Below are 9,684 nucleotides of genomic sequence, written 5' to 3'. Positions count from 1 at the left end.
ATATATATATATATATATATATATTTTTTTTTATTTTTATTTTTTTTTTGCTTTGCTTTGCTTTCTTATGCTATATGGGACTACCTGCCCATGAATAGTATCACTTACCTACACACATCTGTCACTAATCAAGAAAATGCACAGCAAACATGACTACAAACAGAATAGATGGAAGCCTTTTTTTCAATTGAGGTTTCCTTTTTCTACAAATTTATCTTGTGTCAAGTTGATAAAAATCTAAGACAAACTTTCTTCCCAGTGCCTGTGTGTATGTGTGTGTGTGTTGTGCGTGCATGCATGCGTGTGTGTGTGTGTGTGTGTCTTCTTCTCTTTCCTTAAGCTTGCAATCCTTCTGGCTCAATCTCCTGAGGGCTAGTATTAGAGAAGTTTTTATGACTTTACTCTATGTAATGTAATAATTTATAATTTTTTTTGTGTGTGTGTGGGAAAAAGTATTGCCCCTTTGCTTTTTAAATTTTAGCTGTTCCAAAGGGTGTGATGGGAAGCTCTTGTGGTGTGGCTTTTGTTTGTGTTTGTAGTGTATGGTGCTTCCATTTAAGTATATTTTAATGTGCTTACTAATCAATTGCTCATTTTTTTTTTTTTTGTGGACTGACTTTTCAAAGCATTTGCTCATTTTTCTTTGGGAGGGGCACCAGTTTTCTAGGTGAGATGGCCCCAGGGTTTAGTGCCCATCTCATACTCATGACATGTGGATGTTACCTTCTTTCCACAGTATCTTTACAATCGCTATGAGGAAAGGAGGGATATTCGCACAAATGAGTTTGCAGTGCATACAGACTCCAAGTTATTCCCTTTATAGACACACCCCTTGGAAGCTAAAATGAGAATATGTGATTCACCCTAGAATTTTCATTTTATCCCACCTAGGCTCATATTGATTTAATTATGGGAGGTTAAAAATTACTGGAGAAATTAAAAAATAAGCTAACACTACGGAACATTTTTCCCCTAAAAGGAGCTTTAGAACCATGTGCTACTTTGTTATAAAATACATGTCGAGTAATATGAATTATTTTAAAAGAAAGAAGACCACAAAGTTAAAATGTTTAACCATCTAACAAGCCCATTAAGCAGCATGCTGACCTCTGACCCTCAGGGTTAATTCTGGTTCTACCTTTGTGGCATTTTCCAGAAGGAAATGTATCTACCGTGCACTGTTGCCACATAATCTAGTGATATCCTTTAAAAGTTAAGAGGTAACTGTGCTCGTTAATTTAAACACCAAATCTGTGTACTTATGTTCCTGTTGGTCTCTCACTTAACTCACTAGGATCAAATAATGATCCACGGCCCCAATTAGGGAAAGGAAGCAAGAACTTTGGCTTCTTGAGTAAATAAATGTGAGCTGTAGTTATACAGCATTTCCACATCTGTCTTTGGTGAAATTGGGAGGCTGTTCTGAGAGTTCTCTCTCACCCTGTGTGTTGGGTCTTCTGGGGAACAGGTCACAATGAGTGGCAGGTTTCCAGCCCAGGTTGATCTTTGTTGTTGTTGTGTCCACATCCTGGTGTTTATGAATAAGCTTGTCTTAATTCAGAGTCCTTGTCCCTGTTTTGTACCAACCCCCAAATTCATGTGTTGAAATCTTACCCTGTAGTATATCAGAATATATTTGTATTTTCAGATAAGATTTTAAAAGAGGCAGGTGACTTAAATTAAGTCATTAGAATCTCAAGATCAGTGACCTTATGAAAGGACATCTGGACATATACTGTGAGTGAAGAAGTGAGAGATGGGGTTAGGCTCAGGGAAGATGGGAGTCTACAAGGCAAGAAGAAAAACTTTCAATAGAAACTAACTCTGCTAATACCTTGATCTTGGATTTACACCCTCCAGGGCTGTGAGAAATATATTTTGGCTTAAACAACCTAGTCTGTTATGCTTGATTGTGGTATCATTAGCAAATACATACTGCCCAATCCAATGGAGAGGGCCCCCCATCACTGAAGGTAAGCTCCATTGCACCAGGGTGGCATGAGACAATGGTTGGTTAGATGTTTAAAGGCTTAGATCACTGAGTTCAACCTCTTCCTTTCAGAAAAAAATACTGAATGCAATAAATTTAAAATAGGATAATTATAATTTGGTGACAGTTTTATAATTGTAAATATTTATATTAACATGAATTACCTATATTCTACCTGATATTTTCACAAAATGCTAAGTCATATAAAATGTATTTGGCATTTTTTTTTAACTTTTAGGGCCAGAAAGAAAAATCTTTATTTAGATAATTAACCATAAACCCTTTTTTGTTCTTGGGAAAAATTATTGAACTTGTTCCTGCCTCAATTTCCCCTCTAAAATGGAACATCATAATGACTGCATTTATGAAGGATGTTGAGAAGCATGTGTAAGGATTTTACTTCGAAGTGTTGGGTCATGAGGTTTATTTGATTAATGCCTGGGGATAATTCCAGTTATATGGGTTTTCTAAAGATTTGACAACTCAGGAGTTAATTTGTATATGTACACACACACACACACACACACACACACACACACACACGATGATTTGAAGTCAAGGCAAGGAAAAGTCTTCAAGGCCAGTGTATCGACATATTAAGAGCTACAGGCCTGTTCTGTGCATCCCATTTTGACTCTATCACTGTGGAAAAAGGAAAAGTGAATATTAACTTTGGCTCTTCTCTTTGTTGTTCCCCCTTATCTTTCGTTCCTGAAGTCTCCTGAATTAATTATTTGATTAATGTGGAGTACAGGGACGTCATCTTTCCAAAGGTCAACATAAACTTATTTGTTCCAGATTTTCAGACACATGTGGAGGACTCTGAAGTCAGAAATGTAGACCTTCTTTGGGGAATCTATTTCAGTTGGGAGGCTTTTTACGAAGTTCTCTAGTTATGGGAACTATGTCTACTAACCATTCCCAACTCAAAGTTTATTACTTTAATGAGATAACTGCATTGTTCTGTCTGATGTATGTAGATAATGAGGCTAGGAGGGCATCCTGAGGAATAGGAGGATGCTGGAGGTGACTTTTACCTTTATTAAAACAACAACAACAACAACAACAACAACAACAACAACAACAACAACAGAACCAACCAAGACCACCAACAGCCCTTCGGGGGTATAAGCTGTATTATTGCATCTCTGTATGGTACAGTTCTTTCCTTTCCAATATCTACCTCAAGACAAACACAATCTTTACCAAAGAGTGAACTCACTAAAAATATTGTTCTAGTGAATGCATGGGAACTCTCCCTTGTCTGCTTCTGTTTCATCTGCTTCACAGAGGAAGCTTGAAGAGGAAAGTTAGTCACCTGTTTTGAAGAAACAGGCATGTTTATCTGAATTAGAATAGTTGATGACAGCAGAACAGGTAATTTCAGGGCCTTTTTTGACTGTGGACTGGAAGATTATTGTCCCCAGGAAATTTGGGAACATGCTATGGATAAATGGAAGGAGCTTCCTCATAGAGTATGATGTCTGGTGATTCTAGGGAACATTATGGTGATATTTGTGTTCATAAATGCTGGACAGAAGAATCACTGGATGCAACTTTGACCATTTCCCCTCTAATTTTAACTAGTGTTCCTACTATAAAGAAATACCAGAGTCACCTACTGCCATATTTGGACTGACTTCGACCATTGCTGACAAATGATACAAGTTTCCCTTTCCTTCGCCATTTGGCACAGTGCTAATGTGCTCATGACCTTATATGGCTATTGCTTCAGGCTCTACACAGTGGAGTTTCTGATTCTCATTCCTGTGGTTAGTAGAAACAGAGAAGTCTCACTTTTGTAATCTACTGAAGAATTTTTTTTATGATTTGCTTTAAATGTAACAGATTATTTTTATTTTTTCAGCTGTGAGGCAACTTTTTTCCTTAATTATTTTATTTATTTACGTTTCAAATGATGTGCCCCTTCCTGGTCCCCCCTCCAAAAGTACCCCCCTATCCCCCCTTCACCTCTAAGAAGGGTGCTATCCCCACCTACCTACCTACCCACCCACTCTCAACTCACCCCTCTAGCATCCCTCTTCTCTAGGGCATCGAGATGAAGGGCCTCTGTTTTGGGAAATATTAAAAAGAACCATCAGGCTTCCAGCACTACTGCCGGCAACTCTCTGCCCTGGAGCAGTCCTACTGGCTCTGTCTTTAACAGTGACCAGTTTATGGCTATGTTCCCAGATCTGGTTCTCTCGTCCCTAGAGCCACTAACTAGTTCCTTCCCCCCTTCTCTCTTTTTAAAACCAAATAGATTTATTTATCAATAAATTCTCAGTTCACAAGGTGCCAATACAATAATGTCAGAACCAATTGATAATGATAAAAGTTGCTTGCCTAGATTAGACAAATTATCGCAATTATTCTAACCTTTATGATATTATAACTATCTGTGGCTATTTAAAGCCATGCTGGTTCAGGTTCTTCTTCCTGTCTGTCAGCCTCCATCTTGGCCTTTCTCTTCCCCGAGATGCTTTCTGTCTCAGCAACTCTTAGCTCTGCCTCCCTTTCCCTGTCCAATCACAGATCTCCTGCTGCACTAATATTTTAGTGATTTTGGACAGGGACAATCCTGTCACATGCCTCCCCTCCCACTGATGCCAGATAAGGCAGTCCTCTGCTACATATGTAGTGGGGGCCACAGACCAGCCAATGTATATTCTTTGGTTGGTAGCTTAGGTCCTGGGAGCTCTGGGGGGTCCAGTTAGTTGATACTGTTCTTCCTATGAGGTTGCAATCCCCTTTAGCTCCTTATTCCTTTTTCTAACTCTTCCATAGGAGTTTCTGGGCTCAGTCTGATGGTTGGCTGTGAGTATCTGCATCTGTCTTAGTTAGGTACTGGTAGGGTCTTTCAGAGGACAGCCATGCCTGGCTCCTGTCTGCAAGCACATCTTGGGACCAGCAATAGTGTAAGGATTTGGTGTCGGTGCATGGGATGGATCCCTAGGTGGGGCGGTCTCTGGATGGCCTTTCCTTCAGTCTCTGCTCCATTTTTTGTCCCTGCATTTCCTTTAAACAGGGACAGTTCTTGGTCAAAAATTTTGAGATGGGTGGGTGGCCCCATCTCTCCACTGAGAGCTGTGCCTATATACTGGAGATGGTTTCTTCAAGTTCCATTTCCCCTTTGTTGGGCATTTTGACTAATGTCATCCCCATTGGGTGCTGGGAGCCTCTCAAATCCCTCATGTTTGGGACTTTCTAGTGGTTCCCCCATTCTCCACTTCATATTTTTATTCATTCTTCTGGTCCTCTGGGATTCTCTCCTGTCTCCCCACCATACTTGATCCTGCCCCTATTTCCCCTCCTCCTCCTCTTTCCCATCCAAGTCCCACCCTCCCTCTGCCTTCAGTGATTACTTTATTCTTAATGCGATTATTTTCTTTCAATCCCCTTCTAAGTGAAATTGAAGCATCCACATTTGGCCTTCCTTCTTTGTATCATGGGTATTCTGAACTTTTTGTCTAATATCCACTTATCAGTGAGTACATACAATGTATGTTCTTGTAGGTCTGGGTTACCTTGCTCAGGATGATATTTTCTAGTTCTATCCATTTCCTTGCAAAATTAGTCATGTTCTTGTTTTGAATAGCTGAGTAGTATCCCATTGTGTAAGCATACCACATTTTCTGTATCCATTCTTTGGTTGAAGGACACCTGGACTGTTTCCAGCTTCTTGTCATTATAAGTAAGGCTACTATGAAAATAGTGGAGCATGTGTCCTTGTGATATGTTGGAGCATATTTTGGGCATATGCCCAGGAGTGGTATAGCTGGGTCTTTAGGTAGACCTAAATTTCCAATTTTCTGAGGAACCACCAGGTTGATTTCCAGAGTGGCTGTACCAGTTTGCAGTCCCACCAGCAATGGAAGAGTGTTCCTAGACAACTCTCAAATTTCACTTGAAACTATCTGATGCATGAATTGCAATGATTAAAACGACTTACAGCTCTGTTACCTACAAAACTTGTGTCTGTGAGTACAAAAAGTTATCCGTGAGAAACTCGACTTGTGATTCTTGCTGACTCTTTACTGTTCTGAGACTGGGAGTCTCACTGTGATTGTGAGGGAGAGATGCTAGAGCCATGTGATCTGGGGCAAGGATATGAGCATGGAGAGCAGCATAAGGTGGATGACTCATGGTCTGCAGATTGACTGTGCACAAGAGCACACATATTCTCAACTGAATTTTAGAGCCCACTTAGGTTGATGATTAAATTAGGCAATGGAGGGGAAAGTACAAGTGATTATGCAAATATATTATTTTACTACACTATGATTTTTTTGCTTTCTTATACACATAATTCTATTAACATATAAACATTTCAATACTTTTCAAAATACTGATCATAGACCTGGAAAGATGGCTCAGTGGGTTTAGGCATATGCCACCAAGTCTGCTTGCCTATATTTGATCTCTAAAGTTCTTGCTTATACATACATGTACATGTGCACACATAGACACACAAAGTAAAGAAAAAAAACTGACTTTACTTACTAGTTAAGATGCCATTAGAGAGGCAGAATCATTTAATGGATAGACATAACTCTGCTCAGTGGAAAATTATGAAGTGGTCTTTGCATCTCATACTGGAACTTGACATCTAGAAAGTAGGTATCTTGGAGGGGAAGATGCAACAAAAGCAAGAACAAACTAGGAGCCACAAGTAAGTGCTGAAATTCTCTCTGCCACCATGGTGTGTGTGTGTGTGTGTGTGTGTGTGTGTGTATCTTGCTCCATTTAAGACAATGATGCTCATCATAGAGCTAAACACACAGCTGGCTCCAAATTGCAGCATTTGATCAGAGATACAGGGGACAGCAGAGCATCTACAGGACTGCAAATGAGTGACAGTGTGCATGGGATCCAAGAGCATCTGTATCTCCTCTTTGAAAAGAAGACCATGACAGCATCCTTATTCTGTACTGTTAATCTCATGCAAGTAGGTCTTTCATGGCACACCTGGACACAGGAACTGGATAGAAAGGGCATCTACCTCCTTTGTTGGGTTATGGCTGGAAGAACATGTGAGGCTTTTGTTTTCAAAGCAGGAAACCTTTACTTTTCCTGTGATCTGACTCTGTCTGAGCCTTGAATGCTGATTTAGTATTTTCCACTGAATAGCACATTTCTAACTCACAGATATTTGTGGCATGAATACAGATACTCACAAGACACTGAGCTGTGTTTCGTCCTTCAACACACAGTGTGTACCCACTTGTCCTTAAGCCTGCCTGTCCTGTTCCCAGAAACCCACAAGGGAGAGAGCTGTAACAGATAAAATAAATGGAAGGAGAGTGGGTGTCTGGGAACTCTGTTGGAGTGGAGTGGTAAGAGGTGTGAGCACACACATGACATAGCACAACTTCTGTAATATCCTCCAGTGACAGGACTTCATTTATAAAACACAAATTTGAAGATGAATTTAATAGAAATTTGACCATGAGTATTAAGCCTGGTGTCTTTTTCAGGAGATTCCCCTGTGATGTTTCCCAATTTCATTTCCATTAAACAAGCTTTGCATGTCAGGAAGGGAGCTCTGAGTACTGCAGTTTCCTTGAGCTGAGCTGACACATTCACTCCTCCATGATTATGTTTTGCACTTTAACTACTTGCCCACCCCGTTTTTTCCCATAGAACTATCATTAGCCTTATAGCAGTATAGTAAACAGAACACTACAGATATGCTTAGGTAGTTTTCCACAGTGTTATAATATTTCTGCTACTGTTGAAGCCACTTTGATGCCAGAACAAAGGCTTTCCATGTGACACCAGTGCAGGCATATTCATCTGTTCCAGCAGCTCTTTGTAACAAGGAGATAAACATTTTACAGTGGATTTACAAAGCTTGATTAGAATATTTGGTTGACAAAATTTCTTTAGCAACAATGCAGTGTTTGAAAGTTTTCAGATGGGCTGTTTGAGGCTCCATGCAGGGCATTTGAGATGAGGACACAGCTCTCTATAGGAGTTCTGTATTCCTACTTCTGTTATTGGGTGTGCAAAAGCAGTCAAGGATCTGATCATAGTCTAGCTGTGTGATTTTTCAAGATTATATTTGCAGAGAGTAACCTTCATAAATAAACAACTTCATCAAAGTGGCTGGATATAAAATTAATTCAAACAAATCAGTAGCCTTCCTCTACTCAAAGGATAAATGGACTGAGAAAAAAGTTAGGGACACCCTTCACAATAGTCACAAATACTATAAAATGTCTTGGTGTGACTCTAACCAAGTAAGTGAAAGATCTGCATGATAAGAACTTCAAGTATCTGAGGAAATAATTCGAAGACAACCTCAGAAGATGGATTGGCAGGATAAATATTAAAAATGGCCATCTTGCCAAAAGCAATCTCCAGATTCAATGCAATTCCCATCAAAATTCCAACTCAATTCTTCATAGAGTTAGAAAGAGCAATTTGCAAATTCATCTGGAATAACCAGAAACCTAGGATAGCAAAAACTATTCTCAACAATAAAAGAACCTCTTGGGGAGTCAGCATCCCAGACTTCAAGCTGTACTACAGAGCAATAGTTACAAAAACTGCAAGGTATTGGTACAGAGACAGGCAGGTAGATTAATGGAATAGAATTGAAGACCCAGATCTGAACCCACACACCTATGATCACATGATCTTTGACAAAGGAGCTAAAATCATCCAGTGGGGGGGGGCATTTTCAACAAATGGTGCTCATTCAATTGGAGGTTAGCATGTGGAAGAATGCAAATTGATCCATTCTTATCTCCTTGTACAAAGCTCAAGTCCAAGTGGATCAAGGACCTCCACATAAAACCAGATACACTGAAACTAAAAGAAGAGAAAGTGAGGTAAAAGCCTTGAACACAAGGACACAGGGGAAAATTTTCTGAACAGAACACCATTTGGCTTATGCTCTAAGATCAACAATTGTTAAATAGGACCTCATAAAATTGCAAAGCTTCTGTAAGGCAAAGGACACCGTCAATAGGACAAAACAGTAACCAACAGACTGGGAAAAGATCTCTACCAATCCTACATCCGATAAAGGGCTAATATATAATATATACAAAGAACTCAAGAAGTTAGACTCCAGAGAACCAAATAACCCTATCAAAAAATGGGGAACAGAGCTAAATAGAGAATGCTCAACTGAAGAAACTTGAATGACAGAGAATCACTTAAAGAAATGTTTAGCATCCTTAGTCATCAGAGAAATGAAAATCAAAACAACTCTGAGATTCCACCTCACACCTGTCAGAATGGCTAAGATCAACAACTCAGGTGACAGCAGATGCTGGCAAGGATGTAGAGAAAGACATTCCTCCATTGTTAATGGGATTGTAAGCTGGTACAACCATTCTGGAAATCAGTCTGATGGTTCCTCAGAAAACTGGACACAGTACTACCTGAGGACCCAGCTATACCACTCCTGGGCATATACCCAAAATATGCTCCAACATATAAGAAGGACACACGCTCCACTATGTCCATAGTAGCCTTATTTATAATAGCCGGAAGCTGGAAAGGACCCAGATGTTCCTCAACAGAGGAATGGATACAGAAAATGTGGTACTACACAATGGAGTACTACTTAGCAAATAAAAATAATGACTTCATGAGATTTACAGGCAAATGGATGGAACTAGAAAATATCATCCTGAGTGAGGTAACCTAGTCCCAAAAGAACACACGTGGTACGTACTCAC

This window comes from Mus pahari, chromosome 11 (genome assembly GCF_900095145.1).
Source record: "Mus pahari chromosome 11, PAHARI_EIJ_v1.1, whole genome shotgun sequence".
Classification (NCBI taxonomy): domain Eukaryota; kingdom Metazoa; phylum Chordata; class Mammalia; order Rodentia; family Muridae; genus Mus; species Mus pahari.
This window is presented reverse-complemented; position numbering follows the sequence as displayed.